We start from the raw sequence: 26,019 nt of genomic DNA, 5'->3' as shown, positions 1-26,019 counted from the left end.
GGATGGGATTAATTTTTTATACCTCAGGAATAAGCATTTGCTGAATATTCTGTCTTGGGAATCTTTTTTCCCCCAGTATAAAAGCTATAGGGACCTTTTAAAACATGTCAGATCTGTTATTCTTCTTCCAAAGTGCCTCTAGGGGCTTCTCATTTCAGTAGGAGTCAAATTGAAGGTCCTTGAAATGACTTACATGGTCCTTCAGTACCCAGTTCTTCTGGTAACTCTCTGACCTCATCTCTTAAGCTCTCCCCCCTCAATCTCTTCCTTCTAGACACAGTTGCCTCCTTGATCTTACTTGAATACACCAGGCACACCCCGGCATAGGGCGTTAGCAGTGGCTATTGCCTCTGCCTTGAATGTCATTCTCCCACATATCTGCCTGGCTGACTCCATCTCTTTCCAGTCTTATTTAAATGTCACCTTCCCAATGGGGACTCTCAGGTCATTTTATTTGAACTTGAACTTGCTTCCCTCTTCCTTCTGACCCTGTACACTCTTAATCTCTCTTGACCTGCTCTACTTGGTTCATAGCCATCATCACATTTACCATCTGAGATACTCAGTTACTTGACATTGCTCATTGTCTATCTTTTTCTGCTAGAATTTAGTTCCAAATGGCAGGGCTCTTTGTCTGTGTCTCCAGCTCATAAAATATAGGAGGTTTTTAGTAAATATTAATTTTCAACAATGAATGAATGAAAGAATGATTTGATGACTGATAGGGCATTAGTTGTGTGAAAGGATACTAAGTGCCCATTCATTTGATCTTACCTGATCCTCAAACGTGGGAACTTAGAAGATGAAGTCAAAATTCAAACCAAACCAAGATAGCATCTGAGAAAATTTATTGATTCCTGACAAGGTACAGCTGCTTGTGGTGGTAATAATAGGTTTCCTTACTGTGATATTTATGAGTCACTTAAGGGCATCACCCAAGTCAAAATAGAAGAAAAACCACTGACTCAGTAGATTTCTAAAACACAAACAGTCCACTTGTGTTTCTTGATTAAGAGAATTGGGATTTCCCTGTATAATGCGGACTATTAAAGGTAGTAAACAATCGCAGGGGAAGGCCTTCAATATCTGAGAAGAGGGACTGCAAGATTTAGAAAGCCGGCAATGTCGTCTTCCTAAACAGCACGACAGCCAGGATTTCAAAGCCAGATCTCTTTTATCCACCTTTGTATCCCAGTAGCCAGCCTGGTTGGTACCTGGCACATAGTAGGTGCTTAATAAGTGTTTGTGGAAAGGATGATAGTAAGAGACATTGTCAGTGAATGAGGGACATTTGTGATGTGAAAATATCTGGAAACATGGGGGTAATGTTAGCCCTGCACTTTTGTTGTAGAAGAAAATGCTTTTCATACTTTATCATAGAAATTGTATTAGGTTGTTTTTGACTTAAAGATTCAGGCAAGTAAGTTTTAACAAAATGTGCAGCCATAATTTGGTTAGCATGTCTTAGGGAAACGAGGTTCAACTTTCATAGTTAGCACAGATGGATTGGGGTTTTGGTCCCATGTCCGCACCTATGGTCTAACACAAAGTTAGGGGAAATGACATCTACAGAGACGTGAAAGTAGTAAAGGAGGTAGAAGCTTTACTTTTAAAAATCTCATTGAAAATGGGTATTTCTTGTGGTGAACTTCACCAGCATGACGAGCATTTGTATAAGACAATAAAGTAGAATGTACAGGCCACAGAGTCTTAGAGGTCATAGACTGGAGTCCAGTAATCTTATAGGCGGTGGAACTGGGCCCAGTGAAAGCTGTCCATGCTCACACAGCCAGCTAGTGGCGGGCAATCATGTGCAGATTTGCTGGGTCCTTTGCCTACCTCCTTTTTCACATCCTTCCTAATTTCTTTCTTTCCTTTCTTCCTTCTTTACATAAATATTTGAATATCCTCTCTCTGCTAGGCAGTATGCTTATTGCTGTGAATACAGAGGTAAATGAGACAAGGTCGTTGCTCCCATATAGTATCACAAGTAGTGAGGTAAACAGGGACCTGACCTTGCAGTTTGGGGGTCTCAGGCCACTGGTGCAGATGCAACATCTAAGGCCAAGCAGCATGTGAATGGGGCACTAGAAGTTACAGAATACTGACAGTGACCAAAGAAGGTAGAAGAAAAGGCTGCCAGCAAATGTTATTTGCTGTTAAAGTGGTTTGACCAAAAATAGTCTTGGAAACCGTGCTGGTTGCTTTGCTGGTTGGTGACTTGCATTTTTCAGTTTAGCCACTGGAGAGCGCAGGAAAACTGGGCAGCGATGTTTACAGAGGCTCCTGCCCAGGTAGGAGTGGACCAACCACACAGGTATCTTTCTCAGAGCACCTAGTACTGTGTGTGGCACGTGCATGTGCACGCACGCACGCTGGCAAAAGGTTTTGGTTATTAGGAGGGGAGCTCAGGAACTACCCAGGTAGTTAGATTTTGGCTGGAGACTTCTTTTTTTTTTTTTTTTTTAAAGATTTTATTTATTTATTTGACAGAGATAGAGACAGCCAGCGAGAGAGGGAACACAAGCAGGGGGAGTGGGAGAGGAAGAAGCAGGCTCATAGTGGAGGAGCCTGATGTGGGGCTCGATCCCATAACGCCGGGATCACGCCCTGAGCCGAAGGCAGACGCTTAACCACTGTGCCACCCAGGCGCCCCTAGCTGGAGACTTCTTACTCAACTGTAACTACTGTTAGGTTGGATTATTATTAACCTATATATTTGTGGTGTTAGCTATATAAGAGGGGAACTTCCATGCTAGATAACAAAAATATTTCCAAACCTTCAGTTAACTGTGTACTTAATCTGAGTACATATTCTTGGAGGTAGAAAAATCTAGGTGATAAAGCACTGGAGTTCCTTGTCAGATTGCACTAGTATTTCTGGAGGTCAGTGGTAGTTTACAAGTGAACCCTTTGCTTTCTGTCTCTTTCCCTTTCTTTCTCTCTTTCTCAATTAATTGATGATAGACAAAAGCTAGGATGTGTTGACTTGATTCAGGCAGAGAGATAGAAGCACTTTTACGTATTAGGCAAATGATCAGAAAGATGAGGCTTGAATTTATGCTTATGTGAATATGTCTGGCATATGTAAGGAGAAAATTAGAACATGTGGCCATAGATGCCAAATCCCTAAGGATAAACAAGGAGGAACTGCTTTCTGTGAAGGTGCTCTCTTCATTAATTTGTTTTAACTATGATACAGTACATAGGGAGTGTTATATTAAGTGCTTTTTTTTTTTTAAGATTTTATTTATTTATTTGACAGAGAGAGTGAGAGAACACAAGCAGGGGGAGCAGTAGAAGGAGAAGCAGGCTCCCCGCTGAGCAGGGGGCCCAATGTGGGGCTTGATCTCAGAACCCTGGGATCACGACCTGAACCGAAGGCAGACACTTAACCGACTGAGCCACCCAGGTGCCCTCCAAGGCATCTTCTGATCGGTATCTGGCAGCTACATTAAATCTACATGTGCAGTTGGAATTCCCATTTAGTAATTGGCCAGGGAGAAGCCATTGAAAAAGTTGTTGACATTAAAGACTATGCCAACTTCTTCATCTCCTCCTGCCTCCAGGAAAGATTGTGATTTATGGAAATAGAATCAGTCTTCCTTCCTTCCCTTCCGTCCTTCCCTTCCCTCCCTCCCTTCCCTCTTTTCCCTCCCTCCCTTCCCTCCCTCTCTTCCCTCTCTTCCCTCCCTTTCTTTTTTTAAAGATTTTATTTGTTTGTTTAGAGAACGAGCAAGTGTGGGGAGGGACAGAGGGAGAGAGAGATTTCCAATGTGGAGCCTGATATGGGGCCTGATCCCACATCCCTGAGATCATGACCTGAGCCAAAATCAAGAGTTGGCTGCTCAATCAACTGAGCCATCCAGGCTCCCCCAGAGTACTACTTTAAAAAATGTTTTGCTTCTCTGTTACATCATTTTAGGCAGGAAGAATGCCTTGCTAATGTTAGAGGAAAGATCTTTAAATTTGGAGAATGTGAATGAAAGAGTATATGGGAATTCTTTGTATTATTTTTGTAACTTTTTGTAAGTCTGAAATTTTTTCAAAACAAAAATTAAAATAATTGCAAATATAATATCTATAAATAGGTTTGTAACATGTAGTTGTATATCTTCATTGATTATGATGGATTTTAATTGAATTTAGGGAATGTTACTGCCTTTGTTTTATTTTTTTTAAATTTTTAAAAAATTAATGATTTTTTAATTAATTAATTAATTAATTTAAAGTGTTTGCATGGAAGGGCAGAGGGAGAGGGAGAGAGAGAATCCCAAGCAGACTCCACTGAGTGCAAAGCCTGGTATGGGCCTCCATCCCATGACCCGAGATCATGACCTGAGCCGAAATTAAGAGTCAGATGCTCAACCCACTGAGCCACCCAGGCACCCCTATCCTCGTGTTTTAAAAATGAGAGTGTCCTTTTTTCTATATAAGAAATTAGGACAGAGTTGGCTTTCCTGTATGTACTGAACTCTTCAATAAGTCCTTTTTCTGCAGTCCTGTTTGGAAGTGTCATCTTTCTATAGTTAAAATTCTCATTTTAACCATGATTATTCTATATCTTAATATCTGTAAGGAACATGTTTATAGAGCATTAACTACCCCAGTTCTTTTTTTTTTTTTTGTAATAGCTTTATTGAGATATAATTCACATACCATGCCATTCACTCATTTAAAGTGGTTTTTAAAATATTCACAGAATTGGGGAACCATTACCATAATCAATTTAGAGTATTTTTATCACCCTGAAAAGAAACCCTATACCCCTTAGCAGTCACTCCCTATTTTCCACATCTGCCCCAGCCTTAGGCAACCACTAATATACTTTCTGTCCTTATAGATTTGCCTTTTCTGCGCATTTCAAATAAATGGAATCCTGTAACATGATCTTGTGTAACTGGCTTCTGTCTTTATTTCTTCTACCTTTGTTTTCTATGGAAAAGGCAGCAGATTGGTTCCCAAGACCCAACTATTATCACTGCGGCTTCTTACAAGGTTTGGTCCCTCAGTGAAAGACTATCAATGTGATGGAAAGACCAGGGATCCAGGAAGGGCCTGATTGATGGATAACATCTGATGTGATGCTGCCTGTTTGTAGGACCATCCTGTGATTTCATTAGTCATTTTGATGTCATTATAATTGATTTTTTTCCTTAAAAAGGTAGTTGTAGTTTGTATATACTGGTATTTATTTACCTAGTAGATCGATTTTGGATTAATCTATATTTGAATTCTATTTCTGCTGGCTGTGTTTGCATTCAGAGTGTCTAGGTGCATTTTCGTTTAAAGTTTTTATGTTTAAAGTTTCCGAATTACCATTCGAGTTTTTCTGTGAGAATAAGGTTCCTTTTGAACCCATCCTATCACAACTGAAAGGAATATTCAAGGTTATAGTCTTTAGGCATTTTCCACTTCCTTCTAGATACCGAGCCAGAAGGATGGCTGGGGGCCAGTGTGACCTCTCTTGCAGTGTGGCATCTGGCTTCCTTATTGTCATCTTTTTCTTACTCTTTTCTACTTTAGAGATTCAAAGCCAGCGATGGTAGCGTTTCTGGTTGAGCCATTTAGATAAATAGCCATGAAGTGCTTGTTTGCTTGCTTGCTTGCTTGCTTTCTCTTTCTTTATTTTTTAAAGATTTCATTTATTTATTTGAGAGAGAGAGAGCGAGCACAAGCAGGGGGAGTGGCAGAGGTAGAGGAAGAAGCAGGCTTCCCACTAAGCAGGGAGCCCGACACAGGGCTCAATCTCAGGACCCTGAGATCATGACCTGAGCCAAAACCAAGAGTTGGCCACTTAACCGACTGACCCATCCTGGCATCCTAGCAGCTGCAACGATTTAACTCATTGAGATCCTACATCAAACAAAGAAATCATGAAAAGACATTAACAGGTGCTTGGGGAAATCTGAACCCTTTATTTCATGATAGTAAGGAAGATTTTACTGTTTGAGGCACATGCTGAAATATTCATGGCTGACATGATACACTGTCTGAGAGTTACTTCAAAACACTTCATGGAAAAAGTGGGTTATGGATATGCAGATGGTTATAGATAGACCAGGGCTGTCTGTGAGCTGATGGTTGTTGAAATTCTGTGATGGTGGTTATATGACAGTTTATTATATTCTTCTCAATATCATTTTAGAATTTTTCTGTACTACAAGATTCTCTAAAAAAAGTGATGTTCAGACCTTTCCTAGGCAGCTAAATATATAGGGATCCATGTTGCAGGTGAGGTCTCCTTTAAGTAGCTAATAGACTTATGTTTCATAAACCGCAAACACAACTCTTAATATCACTTGCTAAATATAGGTGGGAACCTGTGAGAAAGATGACCCCCAAGCCCTGTTGGAAAAAACACTGCTAGCATTGCCTGGCTGCCATGCTGTCCCTGGTCTGCTCCAGTAGACAGCCCTGACACAGACCCGCCAGGGACCATGCCCATCTGCAGATGAAACAGCATTCTGTTGGTCCTGCCTGTGATTGACAGACAAAGACTGTATAGAGAATACAAATCTGTCATCCTTCTCTTGGGGACGTAGTCTGTGTCATCCAGCAACAGCAGTGCACGAAATGTTCTAGTCATAATGCAATTCTAGCAAAGGGAAACTGGTTTTTCTCTTTGTCTCCATTCTCTGTTCACTGAAGCCCTAGCACGGTTCCTTTTGGGAGTGAGACAGAATATTTTGTGAGCTGGAAAGGAAGCTGTGGAGACTCTAGGTGGTATGCATGGTCATTTAGTGAGTTAGTGGTCCTTGAATCGAAGTGGATCTAACACACACTGAATATCTGCTTTGTGTCAGGCACTGTGTTTAATCCTTGTGGCATTTCTCAGCAGTTGGCTCTTCTTTATAGACCTATGTGACTGAGGCTCAGGGAGGGTAAGTAACTTCCCTGAGGTCACACAGCTGGCAAGTTGTGGGACTTGATTTTGACTTAATCTGTTTCAAAAGACTTTATTTTTCTGAATTCTGCATTCATAGATTTTGATATTAAAATGTTTTCCTCTAGATACATATTTCAAAGTAATATGTGGTTTTAAATATTTTTTGAAATGATAAGACTCACACAGTTTTTATTTTTTTTATTTTTAATTTTTAAAGATTTTATTTATTTATTCGACAGAGATAGAGACAGCCAGTGAGAGAGGGAACACAAGCAGGGGGAGTGGGAGAGGAAGAAGCAGGCTCATAGCAGAGGAGCCTGATATGGGGCTCGATCCCATAACGCCGGGATCACGCCCTGAGCCAAAGGCAGACGCTTAACCGCTGTGCCACCCAGGCGCCCCACAGTTTTTATTTTTATTAATTAGTATGCTCTCAGAGTTTATTTCCTTTTTGTTTTGAGGGGAATGAAGGAACCAGTGATCCTTTTACATGCTTTGTTTTGAGTGGATTTGAGGAGGTGGAAATCTTATTTTTTGTTAATTAAAGAAATAAAAGGATAGTGCTATATCCAGTATAAATGATTAGAATATGAAATGATCCTGTAAAACTGTTAGATTCTCCAAAGATTCTCTTTGCTTAGTTATAAATGCATGACAAGAAGGGCAGGTGGAATGAGTGCTTTACTTGGCCTAGAGTAGGGTCTTTGGGGGAGTAGCTGTGATATGAGAGGCTTTAGGCCCATTCAGTCACATTTGCACAGCGCATCTGGAACTCATTGTCTTTTAGGCCACAGTTTCTTGGCTATGTCAGCATCTTTATTGTCTGGCTCAGAAACCCCACAATGCCACAAACCAGGAAGGGAAATTGGCAGCATGCAAATGACAAAAGGATTGTAGTGTATTAGGGGTTTCTGATACTCATTAATAATAGTGACTGAGGAAAATATGCCAACAGCTGATAATGTAAATTATAACTACAGGGTCATTCAGTAGTAATAAAATTATTTTTTTATTTTTTATTTTTATTATTTTTTATTATTTTTATATTTTATTTATATTATTTTTATTTATGTATTCATCTTATTTATTCATTTATTATTTTATTTATTATTTATTAATTTTATTTTATATTTTTATATTATTTTATATTATTTTATTATTTATTTTATTATTTTATATTTATTTTATTATTTATTATTTTTATCATTTTTATTATTTTTATTATTTTTTATTTTTTTATTTGAGATAGACGTTATTGCTACTTGTGTTTGATGATCTGTTTCTAAATATTGGGGTGCATAGTATTCTTTCAAAAATTTGCTGCAGAGATCTGCAGTAACATGGCTCAAAATGACCATTTATTTCCACTTAGGGAAGAGTCTAGAGGTGGAGAGTCCAGGATGGTATGCAGCCCAGTTCCGCGAGGTGGCCAGGGCTGGTATGATGCTCAGGGTCAGAGAGTAGTGGTTTTAAAACGTGTTTAATTTCTCAGCTGCTTTTTGGCATCTGTCTTCTCATCTTGATTCTGGATGCTTGTAAAACTGTTAGATTCTTTAAAGCTTCTCTTTGCTTGACTTACTGGCAACCAGCAGAATGTGGGGTTAGTGACGCTACATAACTTCCGAAAGTGAGGTCAGGAAAGGTGATACGGCTTCTGGCTTGTCCTCTGGAACACTTGCTTTTGGAGCCCTGAATTACTGCAAAAGCAGTTTGACTACCCTAAGGTCACCATTCTGTGAGACCAGTGTACAGGTGACCCACAAGTGATCTGGCTCACTGCCCCAAACGAGGGCCCCTACAGGTAGCATCCACCACCAGACAGGAAGATGCTGCAACTGATTCTAGCTCCCAACTGTCAGCCATTTTATGTGTCGAGTTTTACCAGCTGAGGCTTATACATTGTGGAGAAGACACAAAGTGTCCCCTTGTACTGGGTTTGAATTTCTGACCCATAGATTTCATGAGCATAATGAAATGGTTATTTTACATAGTTAAGTTTTGGAGTGGTTTATTACACAGCCATAGGAACTGGAACCACAGGTTCCTTCGGTCATATTGCTTTGCCGTCCTAGGTTGTTACCTTCACAGTGTTCTGAGATGTTTGGCCACCACATCTGCATTCCAGCCATCTGGACAGAGGAAATACCTTTCTCTGTAATGGTACTCCCCAGAAGTTAGCACAGTCCCTTCTGCTCACATCTTATTGGCCAGAACTTAGCCAGAGCATGGCCACGTCTAACTCATGGAAGACTGGGAAAGGTAGTATTTATTCCCGATGACCATGCATCTAGCTAGAAATGAGGGCATCTGTTTATTTAAGAGAGAAGGATACACGCATGGTATACCTGATTAGACCCAATTCTTTGTACTTTGTAAATGCTATCTATTTATCTTCTAGGAAATTTTCTTTCTTAAAGAACTCTCAGTAGCAGGTTTGCTGGAAGACAGGTTAGGTTAGGTTGGTTAGGATTAGAATCAGTTTAATAATAATAATCCTATTTCGGAAATTAAAACAACACTGACTTAGAATGAAGTTCACTTCTCTCTCATGTAAAGGAAGTACAGCAGGAAGCAGGCCAGGGCTGGCTAAGCTCTGTCTCATTAATACAAATGCTCATGATACCACCATCGCCAGCAACTTAGGCTCATTTTACCTTGTTCCTGAAACAGCCTTACGGTGCTGCCTTGAGGGGCAAGATGAATGCATGAACTTTGTCCATCAGGTTGGCTTCCCATCCAGTAGAGAGGAAGAAAGAGGGAAGAAGGGATAAGGCGTTCACCACCTGTCCTTCATAGAAAATTCCTGAAAGTTGCTGTATGATACTTCTGCCTTGACTTCATTGGCCAGGGTTTTGTCATTTGGCCACGCTTGCTGAAAGTAAAGCTGGGAAGGTGTAGTTCTTATTCTAGGCAACCATGTGATGCCATCAAAATCAGGATTTCTCTTACTAGGGATTATGGTGAGAGTCAGCAATAGTCTCTGCTCCACACTGTTAATTTGGAAAGAACCGTTTGGTTTGCCAGAACTTGGGCCACATTAAATGTTACAACATAGAAAATGCACCATAAGTTTAAGAAAGTTGTGATTGACATCTGTGTTCACATACAACTTTCAGCCATTCCTTCCTTCTTATTATAAACACTTGGGTTTGTAGGGACATCTGATGTTTATTAGCAGACTGCACATGGCTGTGTACAGATGGTCACTGTTTTAGCATAAATTCTCAAAGCCCTTCCTGAAAAAGAACAATCCCATTTCTAGTGTAGACATAATAAGGCTGTCACCATTTCTTGGGAGTCCAAAATTGTATTGTTTGAAGTTCCACTTCTCTAAAGGTATAGTTCCCGCCCCCAGGGGATTTTTTTCCCCATTTGTTCTAGAATTGAAATAATCTGAATGATTATTTTAGCCATTTCTTGTACAAGACTGAACTGGTTGTGAGACAGTGATTCATCCCCGTACCGCATACAGCTGCTTATAAAGCTTTTGTCTTAATACTTCTCTTGAGAAAATACTGTGACTCTTTGTTGTGCTCTGAAGAAAGCAGCTTTTCTGCCCTGTTGAAAGATTTGATTCGTGATTAAACTTGGAAATGCAAAGGAAAGATTTTCTTTAATTTTATAACTGCTTTGGCTGTCTTCGTGAGTTCTACCTTTTCTGATAGAAAATTACTAGAGTTGAATCTGTTTTAAAGCTTCATTTGTGGTAATGCTTAGATGTGGTAATTTGAACTGTCTTTCTGTTGTTCTGATGCTCCTGGATAAAAATGCTTACTTCTGGGGTGCCTGGGTGGCTCAGTCATTAAGTGTCTGCCTTTGGCTCAGGGCGTGATCCCAACGTTCTGGGATCGAGCCCCGCATCCGGCTCCTCCGCTGCGAGCCTGCTTCTTCCTCTCCCACTCCCCCTGCTGTGTTCCCTCTCTTGCTGGCTGTCTCTCTGTCAAATAAAAATAAAATCTTTAAAAAAAGTGCTTACTTCTGGTAGGTAGCCTCCCTCCCTTCTTTTTCTCTGGGTATCTAGAAGTAACGATGTGGCTTCTGCAACCTTATCTTCTGGGGAAACAAGATACTCTCACTTACTAGCGTCTTTATCTTCCTTTTTAGTACCTCTGCCTCCTGGGTGATGCCTCTTTCCTGCCTCATGCCTGGCACCGCTGATTCCCAAGTCAGCAACCAGTCAACGCGGGGCCCGTTCTTGTGGCATAGGCCGTGCCCATCATTTGCTTGACTTCACTTTGGTTCTGCTGGTGCTAAAACTGTCTGAAGTCTGGCTGGGATGCTCAGTTGTTCCTGGCTCACATGATCTGCTCTCTAGCCCTTACTAAAGAGCCCCTTCTCCTTGCTAGGATGATGCCTCTGGCCAGTGCCCCAGCCAGACTCACAGGGACTTCTGTGTGTGGTCTGTTCCAAATAGAACCGAGGATGGCCCCTTCACAGGGTACTCAGTGCAGAGTAGGTCTAAGAGCCCCCTTGCCGTCTATATCACTTCTACATTACTGAATGCACCTCTTCCTCTCTACTGGGCAGTAGAAATGGTCTAGCCTCTTGACTTTATCTTCTCTCCCACAGTATACCTGTTTCATATCCCACATATCCCTGTATCATATCTTCCTTTCAGCTAGTCCTCTGGCTCTGCTGTTACACTTGGAAGGGGACTCTCTTTTCAGTGTTGGAGGAGAATTCTGTGAGCTCCATGAGGTCCCTGATTAAGAGGAGGTAGGGATGGGGTAAGGAATAAAGCAATTTGTCAAGTTCTCTTTAGATAAATCTGTAGCATGGCTAGTAAAGTTATATAGTGTTGCTGAATGATCCTATTTTGCAAGTTAGAAGTGATTATTCATTTTTTTGGTAGCATTTCTATAATCTTTTTTTCCTTAGGCTGATGAACACTTTATGTCAAAAGGCAAAGGAGGATGTAGGAGTAATTTCATCATTTTTTAAAAAAAGATTTTATTTATTTATTTGACAGAGATAGAGACAGCCAGCGAGAGAGGGAACACAAGCAGGGGGAGTGGGAGAGGAAGAAGCAGGCTCATAGCGGAAGAGCCTCATGTGGGGCTCGATCCCATAATGCCGGGATCACGCCCTGAGCCGAAGGCAGACGCTTAACCACTGTGCCACCCAGGCACCCCTAATTTCATCATTTTTGAAATGTTATCCTACTACACTTGCTTTTAAGGTGTGTGAAAATTTTAGGCTTCTTACATTTGACATCATTGGAATCAGTCTCTTTGCTGGTAGTGTTTAGCAGGAATTTGGGACTTTGTAATCCAAAGACCTGTGTTCAAGTCCTAGTTACCAGCTAAGTGATATTGGAGAAATCAGATCACTCTCATCTATTAGTGCCTTAGTTTTTTTCATCTTTAGATGTGAATAAGTACTCGCTCACAAATATATGTGAAATAAAGTGGGATGATTATGTGAAAGCACCCTGCAGACTCTGGAGTGCAGTGTGATTTTACGAATACTAGTTTCCTCATCTCACGTTATGCCCATTCCCATTTGTGTACTTCTGCTACTGTTCCTTCTACCAAGTGTGTGCGTCTCCTCCTACACGTCCTCAAGTCTGCTGTGAGTACTCAAGATTACCCTGGTCGCGGGGCTCTCCATTCCCATTCTACGTGTGGTCAATAAAGCTTCCTATTTTGTGTCAAATATCTGTTTTTTATTTCCTCTGTTAAGTTTGAAATGCCTTTTTTCTTTTCTCTTCTCTTTCTTTCTTTCTTTCTTTCTTTCTTTCTTTCTTTCTTTCTTTCTTTCTTTCTTTCTTTCTTTCTCAAGATTTACCCATTTATTTTGGAAAGAGAGAGAGAGTGAGAGCACAAACGGCAAGGGCAGAGGGAGAGAGAATCTCAAGCAGGCTCTGCACACAGCACAGAGCCTGATATGGGGCTCGATCTCACAACCCTGAGATGACCACCTGAGCCGAAACAAGAGTTGGACACCAACTGACTGGGCCACCCAGGTGACCCAGATTTGAGATGCTTTGATGGTAGAAGCTATATTTTATATACTTGTATCATACCGCACAATATCCCTATGTCATGTGTTCCTTTTAGCAGTTCTCTCTACATCTTGTATATTTCATGCCCTTTTGGGTATTTTCTATAGCCCTGAGGCATACTTTGGAGCTGAAAAAAATAGGCATTGGTTGGCCTTACTATAAGCCAGTGAAATAGAAAACATAATCCAATTATATTTACTTTATAATCCTTTTTCCTGTCTGATCCATTTCTGATTCTAGAAAGTACCTAACCTCTGAATAACTTGTAATTAGCTGAAATTATCCAGGACTTATGAAATAAAGAACATGTGTTTTAATTTAAATACTTTATCCATGTGTAGTTTGTTAGAAAATATTTTTAAGTCTTAGAAATTTTTCTTGCAACTATGATGTCATTTCATTTATTACGCTAAAATATTCATGTCTCAGTTTGTTTGAATCCAGAACTAACATATGTGACATTTTGATTTTGGTGAGCAAGCTGTATCTTCAGTTATTATAATTAAGCGGTCTCAGATTTCACGTACAGTTAGCTAATAAATATTCATGAGGCTGCCAGGAGAGTGAAGCCAGTGGTGAAGGAGATGGTCTGTATTCAGAATCCACTGAGCACATTTACTCTCAAGGCCCTGTGGTAGACATGCTAAAGTAAATTAAGTCTGGAAGTCTCCGTTAAGAGCACAGACTCTAAAAAGAATGTGTTGTGCAGACCCCATCCGCAGAAATAGAATTAAAAAAAAATTGTGCAAAGTCAGATAAAAATTTACCTTTGGTATGAATGTCAGTGTGTTTTGCTTACACTTTTTAAAAGGTCATCATCTGCAAAAAAGTCACGTATTTCTTCTGCTGAATTAATTTCCTTTAAAAAGTTTCACTTCATAAAAGTTGTTATGTTTCCACCAGAGGTCAGTTGGAGTGGCCTATATCACTGTGTAATACTTTAGTTTCTTTCTCATCCCCATTGCTAAAAGAAAGGCTTATTTCTTTTTTAACTGAAAATTTCATTATCAGTAGTATTAAGTGGATTTCTAAAATGGTTCATGTAAACAGAAAGTCTGTTTTAAGAAGCATTACTGTCTTCTTTGCCCCAGGATGCATTTTGGAGCTCTGGGCATTTCACGGGCTCTGCTATTGCTTCATTACTGTAACTGGATAATCAGACTTGTTTTTTTTTTTTTTTTAGGGTAGTAATAACCTACGAGCAAGTGTCTAGTTGAATGTGTGGCCGTGATACATGTTCTATTACTTCCAAACCTCATTTGGAGTGAGCTTATGCTCACTCTTTTCATAACGTCCTTACAAATCTTCTCCTGGAAAAATTGGTTGACTTAATTCAGAAATGCGTCACCGGAGGGGCACCTGGGCAGTGCAGTCGGTGGAGTGTCTGACTCTTGGTTTCGGCTCAGGTCATGATCTCAGGGTGGTGAGGTTGGATTCCATGCTCAGCCCGGAGTCTGCTTTTGATTCTCTCCCTCTCCCTTTGCCCCTCCAGCTCACGCTCGCTCTCTCTAAAATAAATAAATAGATCTTTAAAAACAAAACAAAAGAAGGGTTACCGGAGATCTCCTTGAAAAATCTGCCGTCACTGAAGTAGTGTGAGATTCGCCGAAGCTATCAAGGATGCTTCTGATGTTGCCGTCACTTAGATTGCCGTAAATGTTTGAGATGAGCGCATTTCGGTCCATCACACAGCATGACCAGGAGCTACCATTTTATGCCGAGCGTTCTCTTAGTTGCATGAGTTTCAGTATTATTTTTTTCTTTTTCCAGCCTCTCTACAAGTCTTTGAAATGGCTGGTATTTTCTCCATTTTCTCCATTTGAAGAAAATAAATCTTAAGGAGTTTTACTAACTGGCTCCTACCCACAGAGTTAGTAGCACAGTGGGGATTTGAGGCCAGGTCTTTCTGCCTTTAAGGTTGGTGTGCTCTAAACTGCCCCAGTGAGGTTGTAAGCTAAACACTTATGTGTAGCTATTTCAAAGTTCTGTTTCCTCTTCTCTGTTGCGTTGCTGATGGAGTCCCCCATTCCTTAGTGTGGCTTTTCTCTACAGTCCTTTTTTTCTGGCCTAACCATCCATGATTCTTCTGTATGCATCACATACTTTGTCCCTGCCTAGTCACCTTTAATTCTCTCCTAGTTTTGCCTTCTGTCCCTGATCTATTTTCTTTGCATACCCTTTTCATTCTTTCCTTATACTCTCCACCTTTCCTGCCCCCCTGCACTAAAAACATACACAAATATAAATCAAAGAGATGAAACAAAACAGATTAAGCTCAGCTTTATTCATAGTAGCATATATTGCTTATTATATTGGAATGTGTCCAACATCCATCAGCAGGTGAATGCATAAACATCCAATTAATGAAATACCTCTTAGTAATCACAAGGAACGAATCATTGATCCATGCCACAACATGAAGGAATCTAAAAAATATTATGCTGTCAGAAAGAAGCTAGACTCAAATAGACTCTATTTATGTGATACTGTAGAATAAGCAAAACTAATCGGACAGAAATCTTGGGATGGAAATCAGATTGCTTGGGTGGGGGGAGGTGAGGATGGATCGCAGAGGGCCACTAGGGGAATGGAAATGTTATATAATTTTTTTGGGTGCTGGGTATAGGATGCAAACAACTGTCAAAACTCTTTGAACTAAACAGTTAGCATCGGGGCGCCTGGGTGACTCAGCCATTAAGCATCTGCCTTCAGCTCAGATCACGATCCCAGGGTCCTGGGATCGAGCCCCGCATCGGGCTCCCTGCTCAGCGGGAAGCCTTCTTCTCCCTCTCCCACTCTCCCTGCTTGTGTTCCCTCTCTCGCTGTGTCTCTCTGTCAAATAAATAAAATCTTTAAAAAAACCAAACAGCATTTACTTGTTTTATTTTGTTAGTTAAACCTCGATTAAAAAAAAGAATCGGCTAAGCGCCTTTTGCACAATTCTGTTGTAGCTTATCACAAAGTTTTGCAGTTTGGCTGCTCAGTCTTCCTTGCTGGACTGAGGCAAGCTGTATGACTCATTACATTGCCCGTCTTTAGCGCTCGCCTGGCACTTAGTTGGTTCTCAAGAGATGCTTGTTGAATTAATGGACTGCTACCTTCTGAAAAAGCCTGGCTCATTTAAAAAAAAAAAAAGATTGGGTTTGGAAATAGTAGGGGCCCCCCCAAGATGTTTAATACATAGGGTATGTAAATCTAAGCTTTTTAGGAGATGCAATTCAAGCCATTACTAATTTAGTTACAGAGATTTGTATATTTAAAAAAATGGAGTTTGAATCTATATTTTTAGTGGTTTGAGTCTTTTAGTCATTAGATAACAGATGATGTCTGAAGTTTATTTATTTTATTTTATTTTTTTAAAGATTTTATTTATTTATTTGACAGAGGGAGACAGCCAGCGAGAGAGGGAACACAAGCAGGGGGAGTGGGAGAGGAAGAAGCAGGCCCATAGCGGAGGAGCCTGACGTGGGGCTCGATCCCAGAACACCGGGATCACGCCCTGAGCCGAAGGCAGACGCTTAACCGCTGTGCCACCCAGGCGCCCCTATTTTATTTTTTAAGATTTATTTATTTATTTATTTATTTATTTATTTATTTATTTGAGAGAGAGAGAGTGCGCGACCAAATGGGGGAGGAGCAGAGGGAGATGGAGAAGCAGACTCCACGCTAAACACAGAGCCAGACTCTGGGCTCATCCCAGGACACTGAGATCATGGACTTAGCCGAAATGAAGTCAGACATGCAACCAGCTGAGCCACCCAGACGCCCCTGAAGTCTAAACTAACATTTCCTCAATGCCCTCCCCCCTCTTCTTTTGGAATAAGTTTGGACTGGACCAGATCCCTGAGTCACACCTCTGGCCGTAGGGGCCTTGCAGTTACTTCATTGTTGAAGTAAATTTTAGTTTACAAAGTTCATTTAAATAGCCAGTCAGAGGTTGCTGAAGGCTCGGTTGGTTTATAGCTAATGGGCCACACGGTGGTGCCCTGTTCTCTAAGGGAACTTGGTAGCTTGTCTCTTGGGGAAAATTCCTCAGTATTTTAAATGTCTGCCTGAATCTGGTAGTTCAGTTATAGTTCAGAGTTAGCCACACATGTTCAAAAGGACACCAGTAGCAGTAAGGAAAGGGAAGGTATAAGACATTTAAAAAAAATTTGTACAAATCGAGAGATTTTCAAAACAAAAATCTCACAAGAATGCCTGCTGTGCAACCCTCCCTTTCAATTGTAAAAAAATTATATATATATATATGAAAAATTGGAAGAAAATGTTGATGTTGATGTCGTAATAGGCATTTTCATGTCACTGAAACTCGTAAGTACTTATTAAATGAATGCTTAATCATTTCGTGGCTATACCATAACTACTTGATCATTTTTCTATCCTTGGATATTTAATTTTACATTTTTTCTATTAACAGATAATTAATAATCCCTTGGTAAGTATTGAGTTTATTATCAGACAATAATTGTACTTAATGTTGAAATGAATATTTTCTTATGTAAGTTGTAGTCTGAATTTTGGAGTTTCTGTAGGCGATATTCCAGAGCAGTGTAGCATCAGGAGTTATGAGTGTGGATTGTGGGGCCAATGGCCTTGGTTTGAATTCCAGATTCTCCACTTATCAATTTTCTGACCCTGAACAGATTACTTCCCAGTGCCTCAGTCTCCTCATTTGTAAATTAAGAATAATAACAGACCTCCACTGTGAAGATATAAAATGTGTAGTCCAGGGCCTGGCACACAGTAAGTATTACAGAGATATCAGGCATTGTATTTACTATGCCAGGACACATGAATATTATGAACATTTTAAAAGCTTCTTTATCAGTATTGCCAAATCCTTGACATTCAGTTTCTCCTCTTTGTTCTGCCAGCCCTAGTCTTCATTATATCATTTATCTACTCACTAATAAAAGTGTGGAAACAAACAAACTAAAACACTGCACTGACATATTTATTTATTTTTGACATATATCTTCTTTTTTCCTGTTGTTTTTAGGGGGCTAGCATGTGACATGTTACTTTCTTATGAAGATAGGTAGGAGGGTCATGTGAAAGTTTGAGACCACTGTTGTAATAGGGGAAAATAAAGGTGCATAGAGTATTTTAAAAATGCCTGGAAGGATGTATGAGAAAAGTATCCAGTTCTTCAAAATTTCCTTTTGTGTTTGAGGGAAAAAAGCATGTGGACAAGGCAAGAGTTCTGTAGAAAGCTGAGGCCTGGAAAGGCGATGTTCTCTAGGGAGTAACTTAGGGAGAAGCTCTTTTCTCCTCTCTCTTGCGTCAGAGCCCTTTCATCCCCATCTGTTTCACCCCTGTGTTTTGCATAAGCTCTGGTTTGGGGAGTGCATCTCTGGCTAAAAAAGTTCGAGGGGCGCCTGGGTGGCTCAGTCGTTAAGCGTCTGCCTTCAGCCCAGGGCATGATCCCAGCGTTCTGGGATCGAGCCCCACATCAGGCTCCCTGCTCCGCTGGGAGCCTGCTTCTTCCTCTCCCACTCCCTCTGCTTGTGTCCCCTCTCTCGCTGGCTGTCTTTCTCTCTGTCAAATAAATAAAATCTTTAAAAAAAAAAAAAAAAAGTTCTAAGATCTTTTCGCCTGGAGAGGAATTCAGCCTCAGGGAGAAGTCTCCTGGCACTCCACACACTTATTACTATGTGTGTCTTTCCTTTTGCTCATCAGCACTTATGGGTGTGGCTCTGGGAAGGGGGTGCCGTTGTGGTTGTGCCAGAGCCCTTCTGGGATGAATGGAGGTCACCTGCTGTGTGGCTTCTGAAGCCCACTGGGGCACGGATGGTGCTGCTGTAAGTGAAGCGGTTGCCCCACAAGCTGTAGACTACATTTAAATACGAAATTTTGGGTGGGAGGTAATCTCATAAAACAAGCCCAGGCTGAAATTTTTTTCCAGTGGTTCAGAGTAGTTGTCTTGGGTGTTCCTCACCCTTTATCCCTGCTGCTGACTCACTCCATGACTGGCCTTGTAGTAAAGGAGCGAAAAGTATTGTGCTTGTGAATCACCCTGTAGTTCCCTTCAACTAGAGAAATGTAGCCTCATAACCTGAAAAAATACTCAAATCCTTGGTTAAAGTAAAAGGGATCACAACTGTATGAAAGAAGTTACTAAGACTTCTAGATGTCAATTATACCTCTGTTAAAGAACGAGAACTCTAGGTCCCTCTCTTTCATGAAGAATAAAATTTGTTGGGTGAATATTAGACCATGTATTAAGTTACTTTTGGTTTTGTTCCTCGGGCCACTGTGACAGATTCTTGGTACCAGTCAATACTTATCAAGAAAGACTGATTATATTCAAGGTAAACAATAAGAATGTTCTATTGTGCAATAACCCACCGTCTATTACCAGAGAGACGCAAGAACTCCCAAGTTCTTGTTTTTGTCCCTTGTATCGATTTGCTCTATCACCTTGAGAAGAATTCCGGATTTTTCTCTTTTGCTGGTTCACCAAATAGTGAGATTTTATGCAGTTCATTTACTGAAAAAGGGATTGTTTCCTCAGTAACTGAGGACATTTTATTTTTCTTTTTCTGGAATTGATATGATAAGAAATTAAGGCACCAATTTATCTTATGTCTTTTCCTAGTTTCCTCGATTCTGGAGAGTGTATGAGTTTGAGTCTCCTTGTGTCTTATTCCTACTAGTAGAAAGTAGGAAGGGCATTAGAAATTCTGGGTCACATTCTAGCTCCGCTGCTTCCTTGCTGGGAGAAACCTTGGGTTAGATTAAATCCTTTGAAATTTATTTATTTTTAATGAGTAAAATGAAGGTCATGATACATAAATACAGTATTTGTGAGATGATGTGAAATCCTATAGTACACAGCATAGTAACTTTGACATGAGTGTGATGCTTGACATTTGTTGCATTACACATATTTACTAACTGAATTAAAATGATTAGGGGGTCTACTCCTATCATATTTATACTACTATCATCTTACTTAGTGCTTATATAATATATGTATTAGGTATCTAGTAAGGTACCTGGTAATGGTTACTCAATTTTACAGATGAGGTAACTTGAGTTAACAGAAGTTAAATCATTTTCCCAAGCTGAAATTGTTTGCTAGTGTTGATGCCAGGATCTGGACTCATGTTTGTGTAGGCCCCTTACCGTTGCCCCGACTCCTAAGTGCGTTCTCTCTCCTTCCCGCAGCTACCTTCATAGCCTACCAAATGGAGCACATGAACTATATAGAGGAAAATTCCTTTTTATTTCTTTATGTTTTAAAATCTAAAGGCAGGGGTGCCTGGGTGGCTCAGTCGTTAAGCGTCTGCCTTTGGCTCAGGGCGTGATCCCGGCGTTCTGGGATCGAGCCCCACATCAGACTCCTCCACTGGGAGCCTGCTTCTTCCTCTCCCACTCCCCCTGCTTGTGTTCCCTCTCTGGCTGGCTGTCTCTCTCTGTCAGATAAATAAATAAAATCTTCAAAAAAAACTAAAGGCACCTGATTACTTAATAAACTTACATAAGCATATATTATCTAATTAAGGTATTGGTTGGGACAGAAAATATCATCAGGGAAAGAGGAAATATTCTTTCATAAACCAATAAGTCATACAATTTGAAAGAAATCTGAGAACACTATATGCATTCAGTATAATTTGTTGTTTATATTTTTCTCTGAGCTATTGGACGTCTTAATTTTTGAGGTTATCTAAGATTGATTTGAATTTTAAAGTGAGTGGTTCTGTTCTCCTTCCATATGGTAGTTATAATTGTAAAAATTTTCAGAACTAAAGACTTTAAAACCCCACACGATCTCAGGTACTCATAATCTTATTGGATTTATCTCATATATAAATAGTGGGGAAACAATGTTCATTTGCTCTGTTTTCATTAACTTATCTATAATAACTATGCCTTTTAGAATATATTCTTAACCAGACCTCTGAATCTTAAAGAAAGGCCAAGATTGAAAAGTCTAAAAGAACTGTAATTTCTGTAAGTTGTTGAACACAGATAAAGAATTGCAGAAACTTTCTGCCCTTCACAGTGACTCAGAACAACAGCGGTTAGATCATAAACAGTTCTTAAATGTTGTAGCAGTGTAACTGTAATTAGAAGGTTCCTTATGCTCCAGTGTTTTTAGTGTGCTCCGTTGGAGAAAGTAGGTTAAAAGCAGATTTTAGGTGTTTTATATTGCAGTTCTTGGCCAGTTGCGAGAACAGACAGCAGTAAACTTTTCAGAGCAGAATCCAGGAAGTACTTCTGTTCCCAGCCACGTCTGCTGTGGCTCCGGTACTGTGGCTCCTCGGCCACACAGCCCCTGTGCTGGCCGGAAAGGACCAGAGCTGGTTGTCGAGTGTGGGGAGTGGTGGCAGCCGGGGAGGAGCTCTACAGAAAAGCACTTGTGTGGAGAGATTTACTCTCTTTGTTCTACATCATCTATGCCTCAGCTTACTTAGCACATTCTATGCTTGTCCTGCTTCTGGATTCCTGATAGAGGAGAGCAGAACCATGACTGTATTTTGTGCTGTGGCAGTTAAACTTCCAACAGGGGTGCCCTCCGAGCGGGATAATGTCTAAATATGTTCGCAGTTATTGATTCTCCTTTCAGAGACTTTCTACAGCCTCATCATTTTATATCCCAGCCTGGGCAATCATCCTCTGAAAAGGTGTCACCAGCTGATCCTCCCCTTCTCCCACCCTCTTACTCCTCTCTCCCCTTGTCTTGCCCTTCCCCTCTCTCCCCTGCTCTTCCTTTCCTCCTGCAGTCAGCGGCCTAAGCGCAGCCTAACCATACCTGAAGTGTTTAGCTCTATCTTCAGATCGGAGTGGGGGTACTCTGACCTGTGACTGAGTCTTTTTTCTATGTCTTCTATAGAGTCTGTCAGAGTATTGAATATATAAATGAATAAAAGAACTCGAGATACCTTTTTTTCCTCACAGTTACTATTCACAATACACAAAGGCATCTTCTTTGTAAGAGAGTCACTCAGTGTAGAAGTATGAAGAATGAAATATGCATTATATCACACTGATCCCCACTCCTTCCAGCTTCCGCCCTCTTCTGATGAAACTGCTCTTTCCAATTTGATGCACATCTTTTATATACATTATTTGCTTTTTTTTCACTTAACTGTATGTCTTGGAATCTTTTACATGCCACTATGTGCAAGGTTTCCATTATCGATATTCTGTAGGATGGGTGACGTATTTCCCCGTGTCTTTGTTGGCCATTTGCATTCCTTCTTTTTGACTTGGAGACTCATATACTCAAATCGTTTGTAATTGGGGAGGGGCTGTCTTTTTTCCTACTGATTAATAGGAGTTGTATTTTGGATGTTCTTGGTGTGTATTATATAGCGTATATTTTCTTTCAGTTAGTCATGCTTTATTTTTAACTTCATTTATAGTGTTACTGTCACATCAGTACTTTGTCACATTTGTCTGCCTTTAATTAATTAATTAACTAATTTTGAGAGAGAGAGTGTGAGCATGCATTAACGGGGGTGGGGGGATGGGGAGAGAGGGGGAGAGGGAGAATCCCAAGTAGGCTCTATGCCCAGTGTGGAGCCTGACACGAGGCTCAGTCACACGACCCTGAGATCATGACCTGAGCCAGAATCAAAAGTCAGACACTTAACTGAATGAGCCTCTCAGGCACCCCAAATTTGTCTGCCTTTAAAAAATTTTTTGTCTGCCTTTATATGTTTGTATTTTTTGGGAGGTTTTGTAACTTGTTTTGAAACACTCTTCCTACCCAACTATTTTTAAAGCACAGTTTTCTGTATTTTCTTCTAATGGTTTCATTTGTTTAAAAAATTCTTTCACTCTCAGGGTGCCTGGCTGGCTCAGTCGGTAGAGCATGTGACTCTTAATCTTGGGGCTGTAAGTTTGAGCCCCCATTACTTAAAAATAAAATCGTAAAATTTTTTTCTCATTCTCATTTCTAATATTGTATAATTTCTTTATGTACTGCCAGATAGTGTAAGTCTGAAGGTTTTATTATAGCTATATGTTTAAGATGTGTTGTAAGTTCCATGCTTATCTTGAAATATCTCCTTTATAAATTATGTTCATTTCTTGGCAGAAGGATTAAGGATTTTTGAAAATGTAAAGAGCTTCTTTATGAAGATATGCCAATAACTCTTTTTTTAAATGTGGTTTTTAGCCATACTTACTATCTAGCACAGAAGCAGTAGACTAGCTATGCTGTCAGCAAGGAGGGATTGCAACAGATAGTAATGTCAATTTCATTTAGATTCAGATGTTAACAAATAATGGTCATAAAAAACAAAAGCTGATATTCATCAACATTGGGAATTTAAATTGATAAAGCTAGTAATAAGAAAGGGATAACCCTAGAATTTTTTTTTTATCCTGTCATTTCTTGTATAGGAGGAAGAATTCTTTTTAAGCCCTGAGGAATTCAATCTTGAAAATGAAAGAACAGAGACTGTCTCAACTATAGTCTTAAAGTATTTCTTTGTATCATGCAACAGCGTGAGCATCTCCTGTTATCAAAATTAATTAGAACAGAGGAAGAACAATACTCCTGATTGGGAGATCAGGTATAGGCTTGAAGTATATGGGACTTTGCATTAGTGACTAAGAAATTAGTGGGAAATAACACTGGTATACCCATGGAGTCCTCGACTGTGTTGCAGACTTTTTTTTTATGATGAATAATTCAATGACATGATTTTGGTGGGATTTTCCTAATAAGAATCCTGCTTTTAACAAAACAGGGGCAGAGGGTAGATGCTGTGGCGAAGGCTCAGAAATGTTAAGTATCTTCCTTTAGGTCTGTAGTCCCACAGAGCTGGGTCACACAGATCAGCAGGGGAAGGCTGGATTAGTTGTAGCTCTATAGTTATAGAAATAAACTATAATGATTTCTGTGGGAATATTTGGTAAGATTTTTCAATTAAAATGGGAGCAGGGACTCCCTTGCTCCTAACCATGACACCTACAACCTCCAGTCACAGATGATGTCGGCTAGAGCCCCTGTAGGTGAGGGTCACATCAGGTGGGCAAGGGAGTTGTTACTAGGGTGAAGGACAGAGCCCCTAGTGGTGATTGGGTGCAGGCTGCCAGCTCACAGGTGGCCAGAGGTGGGACTGGCCCCGGGGAGGGAAAGGGGTGGTGATGTGCGTCAGGTCTGATCCATTCTCACCCAGCTCCCTGCTCGTCAGCTCTACATTGTCATCAGTTTCAGGTGGAATGAGATTAAAGATCCCATTTAGGCTGTGGAATTTTAGGCTGGTTTCTTAATCTCCCTAAATCTTGTTTTTATATCTTTAAAATGAAGAGGTACCATCCAGCTCAAAGAATTGTGATTGAAGTGAAAATTTTTGTGAAGTGTACATAAATACTTGATGGTGGAATCCCCCCGAAGGATATGTGTCTAGCATATAAAGTTGAGCTTTCTAAATCACCTTCATAGCATGCATATCAGGGATGAGTTAAACAAGTTCGGCTGGGTGTTGTTTTTTATTCCAGGGGAATTCTGCCTGGAGTGTTAGAGAATGTGATGAGCTAGTTCAGCAGTGAAATGTAACATCCTATTGGTATGACTCGTTGCAAAAAAAGTTAGGAAATCAAAACTCTCTTTTTAAGGGACTTCGTATGAACTGCTTAAAATTAAAAGGAGAAAGATAACTTAGGTTTTTTTTTAGTAATAGTTGTATTATCTTGTACAAAATAGTGCAGGAGGCTGGCTTTGCTAATGTTTGTTTAAAAGGGGGAGTTGACTAGTTTTCAGCTTGCAAGTGGGAGTGTCTAGTCAGTGTTTTTCTTTCTACATAGAAAGTTAACAGGACTCTGACACATCAGAGTTTGTACGGAAAGTTTAGGGGACTGTTGGACACATTTCTCGCAGAATGATGGGGCAGCTCATGAGGAATGATCAAGATTGGAACGCAAAGCTGGTGGGGCTGATGTGCTGTATGGGTTAGTAGTTTGACCCGTAATATCACTTTCATGTTTTCAGACCTGAGAAAGGAAAGTTGCCTAACCTGTGTTGGTTTGTGTGGCGGGAGTTTAGCAGGCTGCGAGCACCCTTCAGAAATCTGGACGGGCTCACATAACTTCTGAGCCTCCCTGGAGGGAACTTTCACCCTCTTGTCGTACATAGGATATGTGTTTAGATAATCCTAATATTTATTTTACGTGTGATACTAAGTGGATTTAATTTCGAATGGATTTTCCTGAAGACCAGTCAGCAGAGGTTGTTAGAATAGTAATCAGTGCTCTTTTTGCACATTTGTTTTTTCCAAATGCTGTTATTCTTTGCATTCTGTGTCATTTCATATTTTCAGCCAGGTTGTACTTTATAAAGTGATCATAGATGTATATTTTTACTTGGAACTTACTCTGTAAATGAAATAATTTTCCAAAAGAGGAATGTTCTAAAACTTCGTTCAGAAAAATAACTGGATAGTCTGTAAAACCAGTAAAATTGGTTAAAATGTCGGGAATGGTTTTCCCTTTTTGTTGTCATAGCAACATTGCCCTAACTATAAATCTCAGTGTTAGACATCCCTTACTGAAATGAAATAAAGAACCATTATGAGACTTGTAATTGGAAAATTTAGATGGTGTAATCTGGAATACTTCCTTTTGAAATAACTTCCTTTTGAAATAATGCTTATGGAAAGTGGCAAATCACTGTCTCCCCAAACTTAAATTATTCCCTGATCGTAAGTGGCTTTCCTGAAGGAACTTGAGGCCCTTAAAGTCCACGGTACCTCTTCCTCATTGTTGTAGCACTGTGGGAAGCTTCTAGTGCTGAAGAACCTGCCTTGTTGTACTCGAATGGGAGTCATGTAGGTTGATCATGGTTTAAAAGAAAAGGTTTAGGTGTTACTGTTAGGGAAGAGTATCAGAATTTATGAAATGTGTGTGTTATTTAGTTAACTTTACTTCTGGTACCTTACTCATGTCCTTTATCTGTGGGTCATAATTCCCAGGTATGTTACCTCAGCATTACCTGCCAGATATTTAGCTTCCATCTTACATTTTCAGCAGTGGTTTTGAGCCTCCAGCAGAAACCATCACATCCAAACCAAAATGATCAAAATAACCTTTTTAGAGTTGTATTATTTAAGTGACTCTCTCATCTGTACCAGGAGTAAATTATTTGTTAAATCACAATTTTTTT

The 26,019-nt window shown here is 40.1% G+C and overlaps 1 protein-coding gene across 2 annotated transcripts in view; it reads left to right on the top strand.

The window, feature by feature from the left end:
• DST (dystonin) overlaps window positions 1-26,019 on the top strand; it is a 342,160-nt gene that overhangs the window by 59,424 nt on the left and 256,717 nt on the right. The window lies entirely within an intron of this gene.

Source organism: Ursus maritimus, unplaced genomic scaffold (assembly GCF_017311325.1).
Source record: "Ursus maritimus isolate PB19 unplaced genomic scaffold, ASM1731132v1 scaffold_29, whole genome shotgun sequence".
NCBI lineage: Eukaryota > Metazoa > Chordata > Mammalia > Carnivora > Ursidae > Ursus > Ursus maritimus.
The sequence above is the reverse complement of the archived record's forward strand: the minus strand, read 5'-3'. Positions and strand labels throughout refer to the sequence as shown.